At 39.0% G+C, this 20,684-nt stretch overlaps 1 protein-coding gene across 22 annotated transcripts in view; it reads right to left on the bottom strand.

Annotated features, from left to right (window-relative positions):
• SOX5 (SRY-box transcription factor 5) overlaps window positions 1-20,684 on the bottom strand; it is a 952,888-nt gene that overhangs the window by 823,266 nt on the left and 108,938 nt on the right. The gene's annotated exons all lie outside the window — the stretch shown is intronic.

Below are 20,684 nucleotides of genomic sequence, written 5' to 3'. Positions count from 1 at the left end.
CAGAGTGAAAACAGTACTCAGGCCCCCTCTACGGATAAGATGAAACTCCTGGTTCTGATATTAGTGTCACAGGCAATTCAACCCATCTCTGAGTACTCATGTCAAACTAAATAACTATATTGTTGAGCAATATTTGCAACGTACTTTGTTAGATGATAGGTAAAAAACAGTCACTAAAACATATTAATAAAGAAGCTGTGATCTAACCACTTCAAAGTTGAAAAAGTCATTAGCAGAGAAAAAAGCGAAATGAGGAATGCATTCCAGAATGTCCAGGAAAGGGGTTGTTATGACAAAACATACATTTGTGTGTTAATAAAAAATTAAATAGCACCTAAAAATACGACAATGTCAAAAATTATAGAAAAATCATCTTAGACATCTGAAATTCTTGGGTCAGAAGGAGATGAATTACAGTAAAATGGTGGGTGGTCTCTCCTAGAAACTGAAAGAGCAGGAAGAACCTGAAGAGCAGGACCTGCTGGCAGGCCTGAGCAAGAGCAGGGAAGGCACTGGATTGCGGAAGGAGCCAGAGATAACAGGGGCCGTACACTTTCATTTCAGGAGCTCAAGAATCAGGGTTTCAGCATCCACAGCTCAGCTTGTCCTGGTTTATTCGCCACAGGTTGGCTAAGTGTCTTTCTGCTGACAGATCTTGAAGTAGCCCATGTAATATACTCATGAATCAGACCTTATACCCAGGCACCTCCCCACGCAACTGAAGGAGATTTAGTGGTGAGCATGGTTTTCCTCTTCAAATTTCTCCCTACTGACAACATCTGAAATTTCTTTGTCAGCTGTGTTGTCTACGGAGCCACAAAAAGCCATGAAAGTTTTCAAATGCAAAGATCTGGGTAAAAAAATATGGTGACTGAAACACAACCTTAAGGAAAGCAAATCCAGTTACTCAACTAGCATGTAATAACTTCAGATAATGGTTCATTTCCTGGCCTGCTGAAAAAGATGAGATTCTATGAGGAAGTAGAGGCACTGAGTATCTGAAAAGGACTGCTACTGAAGATGCATAAAATAAGGTCCACACTGAAGAGGCTATTTTTATTTTAAGCACTGATAGGCAAACACAGCTCAATAACAATACTACAATATAGCAAAGTGACTACTAGCACAAACTCTGGCATTTATGCTGGGTTGAATCTTTTTATATGGGTGACCTTGGGCAAGTTACTTCATCTCTAAGCCCAGGTCTTATCTGTAAATTAGAAATAATACCAGAGTAACTGTCTACTCAGCATCTCATTGAAAAACCATGCTGCTCCTATTCTCAGGCTTCATGGTTCAAGTAAGGTTGGCCCACACCTCATCCTGCTGCACTTTAGGGATGACTGCTCAGCCCTGAGTAATCATTAACCAGATCTGGGAAGCCATGAAGGGATCCCCATCACCCCAACAATTGCCGGAACACATTCTCTCTCTCTCCCCCTCCTCCCTCTCCCTCTTGTTCACTTGCATACGTGCTCTCTCTCTCTCTTTCTCTGTGACTGACAATACTGAGGACCATTCAAACCTAACAATGTCATCCAAGAGGAAAGCAAAGCTAAGACTCAGGATGATGGAATGAGAGATGGATGCCTACAGATATCCTATGAGAACAAGGTTATTTTCTGTTAGAGTACCACTATTATTCCATTTCTTGCTTCAGCTATTATGAGATAGTTTTTTGTCTAACCTACTACATGAAGTTTTTGAATGTGTCTGTGAGGAAGAAATGAGATAATGCCCATAAGGCATCTGTGACTATGGTGGGCATATAGCAAACACTTAATAAATGTGAGCTATTTTTACATCCAGAATGAGAGATTCTTTAAACTTGCCTTTCCAAGATGACCACATGAAAAGAAACAATTTTCACGGGACTCATTAAGATATCAAGGGTTTCTATTTTCAAAAAGGTCATAATCAATAATAAAAGATGCTAATAATAGCTCAAAGACATAGAAGAAGTCTCAAAAGACAGCAGATGATTTGACCTGAATAGAAAATAAGACAAAGTATTCAGAGGAAAGAGAAAAAAGAACCTCAGACTGGCCTGGTCACCAAAAGGCTTCACAGACACAGTATTGAGCTGGGTTTTGTGGAACGGGAAAGATCTGGAAAGTTGGAGGGAAGAACAGACAATATTCTAGGCATGGGTCTAGAAAAATATGGGTGATGTTGCTAGAGCCCAGGACCCACTTTGACCTACAACAGAGGGTTTGGGAGGAGAAGCCATGGAAAAGCATCAAACGCTCAGTGCAGATGATAGCTCTCAAGGGCAAGTTTAATCATATTTCACAGAAGTTGGTTTTCACCGAGCTCGTCTAGAGGTACAAAGGGTAACATTAGGTTGCTCGTGTAATTCACACTCATTTAGAAATAATAAAAATCAGTGGAATTTTTGGAAAGAGTTCTACAACCAAATCACACCTCTTTAGATACATTCTATCATATTGGTTTTTTTTTTCCTTTTTCTTACTCCAACTGTAATTGCTCATTATTTTACTCACACATTCTACAGCAAACAAATGAACATACAAATGAACAAATAAGCCCTAAGGCATAATGTAACAGATATTGTGGTTTTCTCCCTTCCTCAGCATGTAAGAGCTGTGCAGTACGAGGGACTGAATCCAACTTCTGCGGTGGGTCCTGCACATTTAAGGCAATCATGGTAATCCCATCCTCCTTTCCAGTGATGGCTTGGTGAACCCATGCCTATACCAATCTATGAATAGCATTCCCCTGGAAACATGGTTTGGCTCCAGGAATAGACATATGACACAATGTGGGCCAATGAAACATAAGTGAGATTTGCTTCTGGGAAAACATTTCCTCACTTTTAAGAGAGAACCACTGAAAGAGATGGTCTCTTTCTCAAACCCAATGGTTGTCAGAGCTGGCACTGCAGATGCAATCTGCTTTCAATTTAAGAATAAAGCTGACATACAGAGGAGGGCAGAGCTCAGGGAACTGCAGAGATAAGGTGCTGAAAGCAATGGACTCATTCAACCCAATCATCTGCCCTACCTCTAATGTCTGACTATGTGAGATACTATCTTCTGTATTCTTAAATTTCATTGGGATTTTTTAAAAAAACTACCCTAATTTCTTTCAAAATACTCCAATGACACTTGTGTATCATTTGCAAATGGCTGTGATCCAATAATATATCTAATTTCATGGCCCTCTGGTTAGTCTTAGAGACTCCAGAAGACTTGAAAGAGTGGAATCGGGATGGGTTAAATAGAAGGGAGGTTCTACGTGTATCTGAAAGCACTAGTCCAAGTGATCTACTTCAAATGGGCAGAACACCATCCTCTGAAAAGATGGAGTAGTTAGTTGTCAGAGTCACCCAGATTGGTCCAGGCATTCTTGTCAAATGAGGGCACAACAACATTATATATAACCAAGGTTCTAACAAACACAAAAACTTTAGATTTTACAACTCCACCCTTCCTCTTTCCTCCTACACAGCTGCTAAGAGCAGGGGCATTTTATTCCCTGGTCATATTATTGAAAAGAGTTCCTTATGATGAGGCCCAGCCTGAAAAGGGTTTTCTGAACAAGCAAATGTTATAAACTCTGTAACTTTCTATATTTCATTGCCAAACGATGTTGTGGGGTGCAGTTTCCAGGACAATTAACCACTTAAGCCAACTATGATACGGGCTATATTGGTTCAGTAAAATGATGATGTTTACTCCCTTATTTTTTTCAACCCCTCATTTAAAAAATAATTTTAAAGGCTTAACCACCGAAAGATATATGTAATATAATGTATATGACAACTGAGGAAATTACAGCAGCAGATAAACATTAGTAAATGTGACCAAGATGAAGCAATTAAGCTAAAAAAAATGAAAGCAGAGCTCTATGGATAAGAGGCTGTAGAAACAGTAACTTGTAGCAGATTTGATCGCCACTAGCCAAAGGAGAGTCAAATATGAATACAAACTGTGAAAGAAGACTCTACCCCCACATTAAGCCAAAGAAATAATAAAATCAGGAACATTTTAAATGTATACATTGGGACTGATAGCTAAAAGATGATACTCTTCCATGGTTGAAATATGGTTCTCTAAAAACATTTGGCAAAACTTCCAATAGATCTCACATATATTGGAACAATTTTAAATTTATTTTTGACATGAAATTTGATAACCCAAAATTAATACTTCAGCACTGGAGGTGAAAATGCTAAGCACATAAAACAGCACTGTCTGTTTATGCCTAAAAATAATGACCAGATCAGCAGAAATGAACATACCTAGTGCTCAAAACACAAGACTGCTTAGAGAGGTAGACGGGGACAGGATACGTACAAAATGCAGAACATCTTGACATACCAGACAACAAGGAAGCTACCAAAGAAGACAACAATTATGTCGAAAGTACTCAGAAGCCAATTTGAAGAGGTTTCCTTTGGTCAAAGATGAGACAATTTGAGTTTCAAAAAGGATAAGAATTGCCATTGATCAAGCTCATCAAATATGCTTCAATTCTTGAGTTCACAATGATATTTAAAAGAAACTACTTGCAAAGTTTTACTGAGCTCCACCCACCCAACCCAACCCACCATCAGTCCCTCCCATCAGGGAGCACCCATGAGCCTCCTAGACAGCTTCCTCCACAAGAGGGCAGACAGCAGATTCAAGCAGTATCAGCAGTATTTCATCTTGTGGAACTGAAAATCACAGCCACAGAAAGAAAGAGAAAATGAAAAGGCAAAAGACTTTGTACCAGATGAAGGGACAAGATAAAACACCAGAAAAACAACTAAATGAAGAGGAGTTAGGCACCCTTACAGAAAAAGAATTCAGAATAATGATGGTGAAGATGATCCAGGACTTTGAAAAAGGATTGGATGCAAAGATTGAAAAGTTGCAAGAAAAGTTTACCAAAGACCTAGAAGAATTAAAGAGCAAACAAACAGAGATATGCAACACAATAATGGAAATGAAAAATACACTAGAAGGAACCAATAGCAGATTAACTGAGGCAGAAGGACGAATAAGTGACCTGGAAGACAGAATGGTGATAATCACTGATGCAGAAAAGAATAAAGAAAAAAGAATGAAAAGAACTGAAGACAGCCTAAGAGACCTCTGGGACAATATTAAACACACCAACATTCGCATCATAGGGGTCCCAGAAGGAGAAGAGAGAGAGAAAGGACCTGAAAAAATACTGGAAGAGATTATAGTTGAAAAATTCCCTAACATGGGAAAGGAAATAGCCACCCAAGTCCAGGAAGCACACAGAGTCCCAGGCAGGAGAAACCCAAGGAGAAACACGCCAAGACATATAGTAGTCAAATGGACAAAAATTAAAGACAGAGAAAAGTTATTAAAAGCAACAAGGAAGAAACGACAAATAACATACAAGGGAATTCCTATAAGGTTAACAGCTGATTTCTCAGCAGAAACTCTGCAAGCCAGAAGGGAGTGGCACAATATATTTCAAGTGATGAAAGGGAAGAACCTACAACCAAGAATACTCTACCCAGCAAGGATCTCATTCAGATTCGATAGAGAAATCAAAAGCTTTATAGACAAGCAACAGCTAAGAGAATTCAGCACCACCAAACCAGCCTTACAACAAATGCTAAAGGAACTTCTCTAAGCAGGAAACATAAGAGAAGAAAAAGACCTACAGAAACAAAAACAAAACAATTCAGAAAAGGGTAATAGGAACATACATATCGATAATTACCTTGAATGTAAATGGACTAAATGCACCAACCAAAAGCCACAGACTGGCTGAATGGACACAAAAACAAGACCTGTATATATACTGTCTCCAAGAGACCCACTTCAGACCTAGGGACACATACAGACAAAGTGAGGGGATGGAAAAAGATATTCCATGCAAATGGGAATCAAAAGAAAGCTGGAGTAGCAATACTCATATCAGATAAAATAGACTTTAAAATAAAAAATGTTACAAGAGACAAGAAAGGACACTACATAAAGATTGAGGGATCAATCCAAGAAGAAGAGATAACAATTATATATGCACCCAGTATAGGAGCACCTCAATACATAAGACAAATGCTAACAGCTATGAAAGAGGAAATTGACAATAACACAATCTTAGTGGGGGACTTTAACACCCCACTTACACCAACGGACAGATCATCCACACAGAAAATTAATAAGGAAACACAAGCTTTAAATGACACAATAAATCAGCTTGATTTAATAGATATCTATAGGATATTACATCCCAAAACAGCAGATTACATATTCTTCTCAAGTGCACATGGAACATTCTCCAGGATAGATCACATTTTGGGTCATAAATCAAGCCTTGCTAAATTCAGGAAAACTGAAATCGTATCAAGCATCTTTTCTGACCACAACACTATGAGATTAGAAATCAATTACATGAAAAAAACTGTAAAAAAACACAAACACATGGAGGCTAAACAATATGCTACTAAATAACCAAGAGATCACTGAAGAAATCAAAGAGGAAATCAAAAAATACCTAGAGACAAATGACATTGAAAACACAACGATCCAAAAGCTATGGGATGCAGCAAAGGCAGTTCTAAGAGGGAAGTTTATAGCGATACAATCCTACCTCAAGAAACAAGAAACAACCCAAATAAACAACCTAACCTTACACCTAAAGAAACTAGAGAAAGAAGAGCAAACAAAACCCAAAGTTAGCAGACGGAAAGAAATCACAAAGAGCAGAGCAGAAATAAATGACATAGAGACAAAGAAAACAATAGCAAAAATCAATAAAACTAAAAGAAAAAAAAAAAAAGAAACTACTTGCTTATCTTCTGAGGATGACAGAAAGCTGTTCCACCTAAGTGGTAAAACAGTCCCCACCTTCAGGTCAAACACACTCCTGTTCTCTTCTTGTTTGCTACCCCCAAAAGTTAAATAAAACTTTTGTTACTGTTGCTAAACACCTATTAGCTCCAAATATTCTGCTTTGCTTATAAAGACAATGGGGCAGGGACTCCCCTGGCAGTCCAGCACTTAAGACACTGTGTCTCCAATGCAGGGGGCGGGGGTTCAATCACTGGTTGGGGAACTAAGATCCCACATGCTGTGCATCACGACCAAAAACAAAATAACATACAAATACAAAGAATACAAATGAATCTACTTACAAAGCAAAAAAGACTCACAAACATAGAAGAAAACATTAAAAAAACAACTAGCGTTTCTCTCTTTTCTTTGTCGATCCTGTCAGAATCAGAGGAAGAATGTACGGATTCTGTTTCTTTCACAAACCAAATAACCCCATTTCCAACCTGAGAAACTGTTAGCTGAAACATCTTATGCCACCAGTCCTCATCACACCTGGACAAAGGGCATTCCTCTATAATGTTTATCATTATTGCAGGCTGGTCACAGCTACAATTTAAAAGCTCACTCTAATCCTATCTGCAAAGGTTGAATGCACAGTGACCTTAGTCAAGGTAAAAACTATTCCATCAAACCCAAGAATAATAAGGTCTATGGAAGTCTAGACAAATGGGTGTATCAATGAATAGGAGGAAAATGTTTATTGCTTTTAATGAAAATCATTCATTACACTCCTTGCTATAAGTTTCACCCACACATCATGAGTGGCAATTCATAGTTCAAAGGTATTCTCAAAAAGTGGAATATATGAATACTGGATATGATCACTGTACAGGACTGATCAATACCTAGTTTTCCTCTATACTTTCCATCCCAGTGACATTAGGAAGGACCATATGATTAGTTCTAGCAGAGAAATATGAGAAGTGATGTTTATCATCCTGGAATCAAGCATTTAATTGCCAGTGCTCAATTCTTCAGTCCCCTCTTCCCTGGCCTGGGAGTTCGCGGAAGCAGGTATATACAAAGAAGCCATAAAACTGAATTCTCAAAAGCTGAGCCAGCACATGGTGGATAACTGACCTGCAGAATCACCTAAAATCATAACAGATCGTGTAAGTGAGATTTTAGGGTTGTTTGTAACAGCAGCATAACTTATTCTAACCCAAGTACGTGCTAGAGTTCTACATTTTCCCCAAATATCCTTTTCACAGGCATCTAATAAAAAGTACTCACATGCATTGATTTATTCAAGTCAACCAAATTAGCTAAATTATAAAAATGTAAGGGTTTAGAATTCATGTTTTCAGGACTGTGAATTGTTTGAAAATGTTATCTATATTTTATGAATTTATTCTAAGATTTCTCTACTGAATAGAGAATGGCATAAATGTAACGTGCAGTAGCTGCTCTGAGCCTAGTTCTACCTTAGGAACTACAGAAGAACAGAAGGTAAAGAGCAGCTGTTGATGACATTTTGTAAAGTCTCTCAAGTCTCAACTGATTCTGAAATAAACTGATAAGACTTACATTTTCTTGACCTCCTAATCCTTGGAACCAAAAGTATTTGGTAAGTGAAACTTTTCTTTCATGATTTTCTCAAGTCTACTTGCTCTGATTAATCTAGTATATACTACCAAAGAGCATTAAAACTACAAAAAGTCCATAGTGAGATTTCAATAAGGCTCAATCCAAGACTTCTGTTTGATGCCTTCCCTAGGTGGGAATACTAGAGAACTTTTAAAGTGGAACTTTGTATCTTTCCTTATACAGGGAGCATTTCATATAACAAGCAGGGTGTAAAAATCATACAACATTCCCAGGAAATATTATTGCCTTTTACCCAAAGCCTCAGCAATCCACAGTTTGAAATACCATTCCCTGCTGAACACACAGGTACTTACTTGGGTCATGAAGCAAAATGGCAACTGTGCCAAATATTTCTATTCATTTGATGGGTACCACAGGAGCTTAAATGGACATGGTGGTGATAGCAGTGGAGAGACCATTGATTTGAGGATGACTGAGGAGTAATGGACTCGCTTCCTTAGCCGCAAAGGTGTCCTAGGAGGTCTGCTAGCCCAAAATGACCTGGTGGCTTTTGAGAGGCCTAGGTGCCACCTGTCACTACACAATAATGATAGAGCTGCATGGAAAGTAGAGATAAGGGCTCCAGCACGAATCTTTGCCAGGAAAATTCACAACACTGCATTAAAAAAAAAAGACAGCGGGCAATAATTACACAGTTTAATTATTCCTTTGGGTTCCACAAAGAGCTAAAAAAAAAAATAATAATAGTAATAAGATCACCAGCCACCGATCTGCTACCTGTGGCAGCTAAGAAATATTATAGTGTCGGGGCATAGAGTGAAACGAACATCTCCACGTTGTTTAGAAAAGGATCTTCACTCTAAGGAGAACTGACCCGCACAGCTTTAAGAGTAGATAAAGGACTGCCTCAAGGATCTGTCTCGCTTCCTTACTTTCTTAAAGTAATACCCTCATTTGCATAGTAATAACCCAATTATTGTAAGATTAGGTGACAGGAATCTCATTATTGCTATTTCCACAAAACAGTCAATATTCTATTCAATATCTTTTAGCGTTACACACCTTAAAACATAATTATTTCAATATACCCTCATTCATCTTTAATGTAATTTTCTTTTTTAAAAACCTTGCCATAATTGTTGGTTTTTATGGAATATATTAGTGTTTAAGCAAGCACTTTTCCCCTCAGGCTGCTATGAGAACAAGCAGAAGCAACCAATAGCTTGGGGGTATTTCTGCCTTCCCCATCCCCTCCGCCCCAACCAAAAGTACATCCACCAAAAGACCAAGGCCACAAACACGGCTCTGAAAATCTACTGTAACAGCCTCCGCGCTCTTTCCAATGTTATAGTTTCCCCTCTTTCTCTTCCATTTCACGCTCCACAAAAGATGCTTCCATAATGAATTTTGGTCTTAGGGAAACTCTGAAAGTGTTAGCAAATACATTCTGTTACATTTCAAATTGTATGGTCTGGGCTCTCTTCTTTGTATTTTTTCTTCCAGACTACATTGTAGTACTACCCCCCAAAAAAACCCCACATCCGAGACAGCTGACAGACCGGGGTGACCATCTGCCTGCCGTAGGTTTACCTGCCATAGGCTTTTACAATTTCAATTACAAGATAACCAGCACAATAAGTGGCTGGTTACTAGATTAATGGTGGAAACAAAGCAAAGAAAATAGAGGAGAGAGAGATAGGACTGTCTACACGAAGAGACTACAGAGCCAGACATGCTATTACTTCAAAACGATATCAAAATCAATGTACAGTGAAAACAGCAGTTAGATTTCATCAAGAGAGGAAGTCATATCAAAGGGCTGAGATTAGGAATCTGGAGATAATACTCCTTGACTGTGGCCCGACCGACTACATATTCTTCAGGATGTTAATCTCTCTGTACTTTGTGAATGAACACTCGTTATTCATGGGTGTAACAATTGGTAGAAAGAAGCACCATCTCCCTTAGTCAGTACCAACCAAGTCTTCTCAAGATGGAAACTTTAGCAACCATGAACAGGATTCACTGGTGTGCTTTATACGTTCAGACGCACAGAACCTCAATAGGCTTACACGCTCCTGAGAGCTCACCTAACCACAAACCTACCATCGCACCCCCAGACCAGCAAACCACACCCCACTCTTCCCATTCTCAATCTCTGAATGAAAAAGCAATGCTGGTCAAACACCCTTCTGCACGTTTAATGAATTTCAGGGGATACTAACTCTGCCTTTTGTCATTTTTTACAACGATTTGGAAACCACCATTCTTTAAAAGGAGTTTAGTTGCTGTAGACAATACGCCCCCTCAAAGAGAAAATGTAAAAGCCAATTTCTGATTCAGTAAACCTTTACTGGAATTGGGTTGTGTGGTTCATCTCTTTCAAATCACGGGACTGCTCCTCAGAAACTACTCGTCACAACAAGGACGTGAGTCAGAGAGAGATTTGCTACACCCCCAGCCACCCACCCAGCCGGCTCAGAGAAGAGTAAAGACACAAGGCACACTTTGAGTCAAGATCCCCCGTCTTGGGTTTCGGCTACGATAGAACCAGAATTCAGGTCTCCAAGCGACCATTCCAGGCCTCTTTCCATGTCCTCTCCCACGTCACTTACATTCCAGACTTCATGGGAAGAATGGCAGCGACACTGCCTTGACTGACTGCAGTGATGTCTTTACCCTTCAGAGAGGAATACCACCAACAGATGCCCAATCAAAAAACCAAAGAGCAATAATGAAAGTCATCATTGCATATGAGGTATCAGACAATGTACTGTTTTATATTAAATATCAGAACCTCCATTTACTGTTGGAAAGCTGCGGTCTAAAGGGTGTAGAAAGTTGCTCAAGATCACAAAATTTCAAGCTCCAAAGTCAAGAACCAGACCAGTCAACACCAGGTTCATCTTAAAGAGAAAGCATGTGAGTCGCTGTCATGAAAACAACGTTTACATGTACAATCCACTTTGCTTTTGGCCTGGACTTTCATAACCCTGTCGTTACTGAGCACTCCAGACACCCTCCCGCAGTGCAGAGATTGTATAGGATGAGGGCGACCCCAGACCATTCAGTCTCAGGCCGCCTTAACTTTGGGCATGATACTCCCTGTTTCTGTGACGCCTTTCCCTTCTGTGGCCTCTGTCCCTCATGATTTATTTCCTAAACTTTTATTCATGCCTCAGAATCCTGATGACTCAGTACCTCCGCTGTGGAGCCAGGTCCTACTCCCCAGCGCCTTCCAGGAGAGTCTGCTGCTTCTGAACATTTAAACTCTACATTCAGTTACTGAATGTAATTTTTAGTTTACACACCATCTCCCTTGAGGAAGGCTCCTTGAGAAATGGGTTTATTAATTCAGCTTGGTATCCACCATACCTATTAGCAATATACCTAAAACAGAGGTGTTGTTTTATAAATATTGAACTGAAGACTACCAGTTATTGAACTAAAGATACCTGTCAAAATTCACTTACAGCAACTATCACATTTTATCTTGCATAATAAATTTCTACTTATACCTTTTCTATCCAAGAAATAGTTCAAGTCTTGTTCCCCTCACCATACCAAGAGAACCTTATACATAATCAGTGTTCCAGAAATGTCTGCAGGTTTGAATTGCTTACAGGATTAAAAAAATGGGGGGAGAGAGGACAAATAACTAAAATCTTACAGAGGGCTTTAAACCTAGTTGAGGATAACAGCAAGTGTTTCCCCTCCTGAGTCATCTTCAAAGCATGGGATTGTATCATGTGAGGGTGTAGAATAAGTGCACTTAGTTAAAAAAGTGATTTCTGAGTCCATGGCTAAAATGCTACTTTCCGTGAGGATTAACTGAGTGAAATCTTTTATCTGTTTCTATTCAGCATATGTACTATATATCTGCTATGCATCCGAGGACAGCTGCCATTCTATTTACAGCATTATCTAAAAATGGCAACATTAAATCCATCTTCCATCTCTTTGAGATCTTTTTCAACTACAGAATCATCTCAGATGTTCTGCTTTTAGAGCAAAATATATGAGGTGTGAATGTGTGTAACAGTAAAAGACTAACAGGCAGAAATTCACGATGGTAGAATTATCCACAGGGGGTTGATAAAACTTTCCTCCTTTTCTTATCTCAAGAAAAGCTAGGGCAGGGGAACTAGAAAACATCAGAGAACAAATTTAAAAAGTAGAAAACCCTGCCCTTACACCCCTATCAGGAGTCAAGGAGCCTAAATATTGACTTTTCAGGGCTTTGCTGCTGTCTGTAGAGATTTTGAACACAGGCTGAGAAACACAGCAGAGGTGTGTGCTGATAAACCTTCCAAATACTATATTAGACTCCAGATTTTTTTTGAGAAAGTTTAAAATCAATCCTTCAGCTCTTGGGGGGGGGGGGAGGGGAAGCTGTGACAATGCTAATTATTTATAGTAACTTTCTGTACCACACATCTCAACACAAATTCTCTGTTAACTTCACTGACAGCTCTTCTCAGAAGAGGCAAACACCTGATTTTACACAGGAACATATAGTATTGACCGTCCTGACCAATCTGAAAAAGTGGGAAAAGTTTAAATTCTTTTAACTTCTCTTTTACTTAAAATTGGAAAGACATAAACTCTTCTGTCTTTTCCAAGCTTCAAGTCCATTTTCAAAATCAATGTGGCAACTCTACATGACAGGACAGGAGAACAGTCCCTTTAGTGGTAAGGATCAAGCAGACTTGGAAAAAAAGTAAAAGTTCATTTAAATCCTTCCTTAAGAGGCTAAGTTGCTCATAATGCCATTGGTCTTATAAATATAAAAGGCATCATTCTAATCGTATTTTGCAACTCGGAAGCAGTACAGTGAACTGGTTAATAGTGTGTGTGTGTGTGTGTGTGTGTGTGTGTGTGTGTGTGTGTGTGTGTGTGTGTGTTGAGGCGGCAGGGTGAAGCCAGACTGCTTGGCTCAAATAGTGATGCTACCATCTACTAGCTATGTGCGCTTGGACAAGATAAATAACTTTTTTTGTGTGTGGTTCTGAGGAATAATTGAGTTAGCACATGTGAAGTTGCTGGAACATGCCATGTCGTGAAAAATCAAAAGATGTCACTTATTTTTATTATTAGAATAGTCCTGACACTTAATAAATGCTCAAAACTCAAAGATAAATTAACTGGTTTCAACATTTCTCAGTAGGGACGGGGTGGAGAAGATGCACACAAGAAGCACTTCTATAAAAGAAATTACAATGATTTATTCACTAGGTGTTGCTTTCTCATCTAGCTATTTTCTCGGAACAAAATATATATATACCTGAACATAGACACAAATCTCTCCATTTCAAAATTCGTGTCCTTATAAAAAGGCATGTTTTGTAGATCACCCAGTGTGTTCTTTAACAATGTCTGCGGCAAGTGAATACACAAATGTTATTTTTTTTATTAAACAAACTAAAAATGCTAAAGGATCATCAAAATAAATTCCAGTACAACAGGTTACATATATATGTTCACGATTTGACAAATGGTAACTCAATAAAGGAGACCAGTATGGTAATGAGACTCATATCCTATATCTGCCACTGGTATTTTCAACCTATGGCACAAATTAGGTCAAGTGAAACTAAAATCACTAGTTATCAAATTTTCACTGATATGAAACAATTAAAAAAAAAATCAATGTTATTCCAAAAAGCCAAATCCATTAGCACCATTTTTTACCATGTGTTTTATTCTAAAGTTTACATTATCAGCATTCATCAAATAATTCTTGGAAGTCTTGGAGGAGCAATTTAAGTATACACCAAGAGTCTATTTGAAACATGAACTAAAAGTTAAAGAACTGAATATGGGAAATAAATGTTACACCTCTTTAAAGAAAACCTAATACATAATATTTGCATGATGTCAAAATCATCAAATCATTCCTGTTATTAATCTTGGGTGTTTTCTGACTGGCAGGGCTTCTAGAGAGTCTGTCTCTAAAGGACTATAAAGCTTTCAAAATACAGTTATGAAAAGTGGTAAATCCACACTTTTATTACCACTAAGAACAAGAAGGTATGTTTTCAAAAACTAGTATAAAAATTTAACCACAACAAAATCATATTTAAGGAAATTCTAAAAGTATGTGTATGATATTTATGAGTATGTGTGTACTTAATATGTAAAATTCATTAAATCTAAGAGTATCGAAATTAAAATGAATATTCACTCTATGAGGTAAAGCAGGAAAAAATATCAGATGCACATACAGACAGTTAAGGTATTTTGCTGAGAAGAACTGTGCTTCATTACAAAGACCACTGGCAACTACGTTTCTAAGACTGGAAACTGCATTTGGAGTATAGAGATCCATCTTGCATATACCTTATTTTCAAAGACCACTGACAAAATAAAACTTTGTAAATTTTATCTTCTTTGTCAGCCATCATCAGTAACTTTACTATTTACACCAAGATATCAGACAAGATGATGGAGTCTAGGTTCTGCCCCCCATCAGCTTATTTCCTCGTTCTGGGTCTCAAATCTACCCATCTTTAAAATCAGAGCATTGAACTGGATTATATCTGAGTTTTCTTTATGCTTGAAAAGTGTATCAAGTTATCCCTTTCTATAAGGGAATTTAACCAAATTTGGCTTTACTAAAGAAGAGATGGTCAAAATGCGCTCCCCATCCCATAGAAGAATAGATACAAAGCAGAATGCCGTCTTAGTAATTTTTAAGAAAGACTTCAGATTATCGGTGTCTACTCTAGACCAGTCAGTGTACATCTACCTATCTCTATCTATATATCTGCATCTCGGATGATAAAACAGAGGGTCAGAGAGGTTAAGCAATATACCTGAGATCACAGAGCTAGTAAGCAGTAAAACTGGGGTTTAAAATCAGGCCATCCTGACTACAAGGCTTGTATGCTTCCCATCTCAGCAACAATTTCATAGAGAACCATGACAAGTTAGAGACAACTCTACTGCTAAATCTATCAAATAGTCCACTGATCTCCATCACTCTCTACATCTCTCATGTAAGTTCTATCCATTGCAAGGTACCCAAGAGGGGAGTTTATATCTTTAATAGGGAAGTAAAATTCAAATGTTCTACACAAGCTGCTGATAGCTGGTTAGAAAGGGATGGGTTACAGTGAGCGACTTGATAGTTGATAATGCATTTCTTGATGATAACGGTACCTCTTGAAAATTACTCAGAGAGGTGTATGGGCTTTGGTGACAGTGCTGAAGCAGAGAGAAGAAAGGAAAGATGTACTTTATAGTGCTTTTCTAACAGGACTTCAGGATCTACTCTATGAATTACCAGAGGAAAATCATTCTACTCTTTCCACTCTGCCTAAGGTTTGCTCACAGCCTCGTGACAAGGTCACCACACCGTGGGAATGTCAAAGACAAGCAGCTGAGCAGATTAGGCTGACTGAGCACGAGTGTGACATCTTACTCTATAAATCCTAAATGTCCTCACTGCAATGCGTTGTAGTTTTCAACACAGGCTGGAGTCCAAAGACCTGGATTTGAATTCTGGTTCTGCCACTTCCTAGGGCTGTGAGTTGGACAAAATAATAAACCTCTCTGTGCTTCAGGTCCTTGTCCATTAAAAGAGGATACTGCTAGGAAGCTCATGGAATTGTTGTAGGCGTGAAATGATTTATGTGAAGCATTGAGCACAGTGCCTGTCACATGAGAAGCCCCCAATAAAAGTCAGCTGTTATTATTATCAAAAGGCAATAGGATATGAGACCTCATATTTTTTATAACAACCCTGATGATAGGCTACCGTTCCTAGTAGTAATTTTCTGGGTTGGTAGAAAAGTTTCACTCTAAAAGACTGCATACAAAATCCAGGGTGTGCACAGGATTTTGTTAAAGGGAGAAAACACACACACACACACACACACACACACACACACACACAGTCTGATTCAATTATTCTTTAAAAAAAATTAAAAAGTTTTATATTTCTGAATAAAATCTTGGAAGGTCTAGATGCACTGAACAGTAGTTATTTGTGAATAAAATTTTCCTTGCTTCTTTTTTTGCTCGCCAGTGTTTTTTAAATCTTATACAATGATCGTGTATTTTGTAATAAAATATTTTATTTTTATTTATTTTATTTTATTAAAATAGGGACTATATTCATGTCTCAAAAATTAAAATAAAATAAAAACCAATCCACAAGAAGACAGAATGTCAGGTCGTAAAATACTATGCCCTGATATAATTTTATGACTTACTGTTTAAGTAAAGGAGGGCTGAGAATTGAGGCAATTATTCTCAGATGGTCAAAATGATGCTTATGCCTTTCTCTTAAGCAAAATAGATGATAAAACAGCACTAACACTAAATATTTTTAATATCTTGTACAAATTTATAATGCTTTTTAATATTCAACGTTCATTAGCTTCTAATGATCTTCACACAGGTGAAATATTACAAACTCATCTTTTAGCACCAAAACATACAGTTTGCTGTGTAGTATACACTCTTGTATGGTTTTTTATCTATTCAAAGAAGCTGGCCACAGTGAAATTTTTCTACACTATTGTTGCCCGTTGGACTGAAGAAAAAGTAATGTTAAATGGACTTTTGAAACATGTTTTCTGAAGCAGTCAACAAGTGATATTCTTTTTGACGAAAATGGCAGAAGTTAATTTGATCAGAGCACCTGCCTGACTAAAGATGAACTATGTTTATTTTGATTTGGTCACTATAGAGTGCTAAGGATGGACATTGGCTTAGAGGTAGCAATGTGGTCCGTCAATTGAATTCTTTGATGTTTCAAATGTAAGGATAATTATGCAAAGAAAACTGAGCAGCGTTGGGGGGGCGAAGGACAGGGAGGAATGGCCGCAGGGATAAGGAAAGCTTACTTTGTAGCCACAGGCTTGAAAACATAGCAGTGCACCTCATCATCTTTCTGAACCTCTGTAACCTCTCTGTAGTTCTGCTGGCATTAGACCATCTCTGTGAATTATGCAGACCAGGTTGTAAGCTTCTTTCTCTATATACTTCCCCCAAAGTTTACTTCTCTCATTACTAATCTGTGTTGTTTCCTGTCTAAAACTCAAACTAAATCTGAAATCCTTGCTTCTCGCCCTTTAAAAGTGGATAAGGGCATCGTCTACAATGTCCAATGTCACTGACAGTATGGGATTATCCAGAGATAACAACTAGAACACCATATGAGGCCTAAGCAGGGCTTGAAACAACATTAAATCTTCCTTAATTGTTGGCAAGATATGAATTACAAATTAAATTCTGGAGTGGCAGCAGTGAGAATGCTAAGAACATGATAGATACAAAAACATCATAAGATACATGTTCAATCTGTGATCTTCATGAATCATGGAGTTTGGGATATATGGTGATGGATTAGAACTCTGGCAGGGCTACTGGTATCTTTGGATGAGAACAGAGATGGTTGTAAACACCGTGAGAATGAATGGGACTGATCAGAAAAGAACAGGTACGATGGGAAGAGAGCCAGGCTTGAGCTCTGGGGAAGAGAGACATCTAGGAGAAAGCAGAAACACAAGGGCCAACAGCAGTGACTCAGAAAGAACACGTAGTGGGGAGAGAAAAGAACCAGGAGAGAGCGGCGTCTCAGAAGTCAAGAGAGGGGAAATTTTCTAGAAGAAAGATATGAATCACAGTGTCAAACACTCAGAGATATCAAGTCAGATAGTGCCACAGCGAGGCCACAGGATCAGCAGATTAAGAAGACATGAGTGACCCTTGCCGGTAGAAATGACATGGCATGAGTGGACTGGTGACCACAGTGGGAGGGAAAGGAAAGGCAGAAACTGAGGAAAATATTACAGAAAATGGATTACCTTCAAGGCGCTAAGATACATACAGAGAGTCACAGGGCACTGTTTGAATTTTTTTGAGCTTTGTAAATGCCATGGTTTGGCTCCTGTGTCTGAGAGGGAAGCTGTCCCCCACGTCCCACCAAACCTACTAAAATCTCAAAAGCACAGCTATAGGTACCACCGCTTCCTGTACACCTTCTGCAATCAGCAGAGAGATCCCTCCCTTCTCAGCACTGTCCCGCAGCCAGCTAATGGAGATGTGGGTTTTGCTTGCATACTTTCTCTCCTGCGCTCTCCTGGTGAAAAGAACACCCCTCCCATCTCCACTCCCAAAGAGGCAGCTTTTAACCAAGGGTGACTCCATCTCACTGGCCACCGTGAGCGATTCAGGAAGTGCGTAGAATCCAAAGTGTGCCAGTCACAAGAAACCTCCTGGGATGATCAGGAGAGCGAGAAAGAAAAAAAAAAGTATGCACCCTTTTCTGTGGAGACACTAGTTAAAAGAGTGGCATAGTCTAGAGCTGTTTCTGTAAGAAGAAAGCTTCCCGAGCACAAAGCTAATACAGGGACAAGCAGAGCTGAGCAGTAACGGGAAAAGGGAAGGGTACCCTGTTCTGACGATACTAGCTGTGCCTGATGAGAGTGTCATTCTCTGCACCTCCCAGTTACAGGAGCCAATAAATCTCTTCTTTGGCTAAGTTATTTCAAATCGGGTCTTCATCATTTGCAATACAAAGATTCTTAATACCATTCACATCTCACCAATCACATGCTTCTGAATATTGCAGTAATCTGTCGTAATGAAATCTGTCTACTAGATTATACATTTCTTGAGGGCAGGAAAGACATATGTCTACCACAAAGTCTTATACATAGTACCTGTCCAATAAATATTTATCAACACTAAAGGCACAAATGAGCAAAAAAAGTTCTTTTACATCATAACATCAAGAGCTAAAATTGAACAACTCAGCAACTGAATGAGATCACAGTGAACGATGTATAGTTATCTGGTTTGCTGCTCTCATTTCCCTCCACCTATCTAAAGAAACTGTCCTAAGCATGCTTATTCCTGCCCCAGTCTTCTCAGCTCAGTCTCCTTCTCACCTTGTTCACTCAAGTGAAAGTGGAATATTCATATCACAAACTATGTTTACAGACCTGGAAATTATCTAGCAAAGCAATTGCCAATTTTTTTTTTTTTTTTTTGAGAAGACTAAAATTGCATTAAGGATAATAATAGGGGCAAACTCATTGCTAGACATGCCTTGGGATCAGAAAATGCACATGCTAGCACGATGTCTTCCACATACTACCTGTTCAATAAACATTTACTAAATAAGCCAACATCCTAGTGAGGGACAATTCGAAATTTTAGTCAGTACAAATCTGAGTCCAATTTTGACTGTTGACTGAGTAGAGGATGAGGAGAAGGGCAAGAAGTAAGAGGTAGGAAAGATCTTTCTTGGCCGAGACAGTCATATTCTGTCACTGGCCAATGTTCAGACCTGGTTCTTCCTTTTTTTTAATATATTTTAATTGTATGGGAGTATAGTTGGCTTACAATGTTGTATTAGTTTCAGGTGTATGGCAAAGTGAGTCAGTTATACGTATACATATATTCATTCTTTTTTAGATTATTTTCTCATATAGGTTATCACAGAATATTGGTTAGTTCCCTGTGCTGTACAGTAGGTCCTTCTTGGTTATCTATCTTATATATAGTCGTGTACATATGTTCACTTCAACTCCTGATTTATCCCTACCCCCCCAACCTGCTTCTTTCTTTCAGTGTGAGTGTATTTGGGTTCCTCAAACATTCACCTCCCTGATGTCTTCAGACTGTGGTTCTTGGGTACTGGCAATGCCATAAGTGCTGAAGAACCCCCTCAACTTCTACATCAAATCATTAGACTCTAATCTCTTTCTGCCCAGGCTGTCTTCCCCCTAACAGGAAATGCTTCAGTGCGTGGGTGGGGGCACAGAGGGAGGCAGTGGCGGGAGAGGTCATAATTGGCTCTCTTCTACCGGATCCACACAGACCTGCGAGAAACCACATCTTTTTCCTACTTGTTGTGGAAATGGCGCTTATTCCCACTGCATCCCTGTCTCTTTGCCATGGCCTCTTGCCTTTTGACTTTTGTATGCTTATGGCACGTACCAGAACCATGTCCCCAGAGACCAGGCTCCACCCACGAAGCTCCCTGAGGGGTTCTCTGACTTCCCGTCCACATGCATTTTGGGGGGTAAGGGGGGAGCAGAGAATGAGAGAAATGCCTCATCACTCTTAATTCTCGCCACAGGATTCTACTACCACACTCTTCATCAATCTTACTATAGTCTCCCTTCCTCGTCCTCCGTCTCTCACTCACCCGAGAGGTCAAAACAAACAAACAAAAATACAAAAAAACAAGACCTGAAACTCTCCTAGCAGCTCCTGAATAGACGATTGATCCACACTGCTCTTGGTCCTTTGGAGCCCTGCAGCAGCTCTGATGCAACACAGTAAGTCAAA

This window comes from Hippopotamus amphibius, chromosome 12, assembly GCF_030028045.1.
Source record: "Hippopotamus amphibius kiboko isolate mHipAmp2 chromosome 12, mHipAmp2.hap2, whole genome shotgun sequence".
Taxonomy (NCBI): Eukaryota; Metazoa; Chordata; class Mammalia; order Artiodactyla; family Hippopotamidae; genus Hippopotamus; species Hippopotamus amphibius.
The sequence above is the reverse complement of the archived record's forward strand: the minus strand, read 5'-3'. Positions and strand labels throughout refer to the sequence as shown.